This window comes from Arachis ipaensis, chromosome B02, assembly GCF_000816755.2.
Source record: "Arachis ipaensis cultivar K30076 chromosome B02, Araip1.1, whole genome shotgun sequence".
Taxonomy (NCBI): Eukaryota; Viridiplantae; Streptophyta; class Magnoliopsida; order Fabales; family Fabaceae; genus Arachis; species Arachis ipaensis.
Window position 1 is genome coordinate 6,397,326 of NC_029786.2, and position 731 is coordinate 6,398,056.

The 731-nt window shown below is 27.1% G+C and overlaps 1 protein-coding gene across 1 annotated transcript in view; it reads right to left on the bottom strand.

Annotated features, from left to right (window-relative positions):
• LOC107628145 (protein DMR6-LIKE OXYGENASE 1-like) overlaps positions 1 to 731 on the bottom strand; it is a 4,754-nt gene that overhangs the window by 800 nt on the left and 3,223 nt on the right. The gene's annotated exons all lie outside the window — the stretch shown is intronic.

A 731-nucleotide genomic window follows, 5' to 3' on the forward strand; every position in this document is an offset into this window, starting at 1 on the left:
GCATAAATAACTTTTTCATATATATTATATAATATATTAGGGATGCGAGTAGAATAGGATAGGGTATACCCTGAACCCATACCCTACCCTACTCGTAGACAAACTCATACCACATCATACTCTATCCGCAGCGGATTGGATAGACAATCCTACTCGAACAGGTTAGTCCGAATTGAGTACCCGCTAGTAGGATATATATTACCAACCCTAATATATATCATCTCATTTTCCTTTATATCTTCTATATATTTGAAATGAATATATACACCAACACTATAAAAATTTTGGGTAAATTATAATTAAGTACATCATTTTATTTCTTTAAGCATAGGAATAAAAAATTGGAAGTTTGTGTAATTTTCTTTTCCAAAGGCAGTGCTTTAAAAATATTATTTTTAGTTTTATATGAGGTATCAAAAATTAATTAAGAATTATTTTTTCCCACACATTACTATTTATTTATTTATTTTTTGTATAATCCACAAAACGTTTTCGGATCTCATACAATTTGGCAATTCTGTAGTCTATAGTCAAAATAAGTAGTATTGGTGATTATTCATGTAATAGTTGTAAAAAATGTCAAAAATAACATATTTAAAATTATTTTCCATAACGATCATAATATTAATTATATTTCAAAATTTAAGAAATATAGTTGAGGCATCAAAGTGGTCATAACTATCCATTTATATCCACACTTTAATTATATACGTCACATCCTTTAAGAAAAC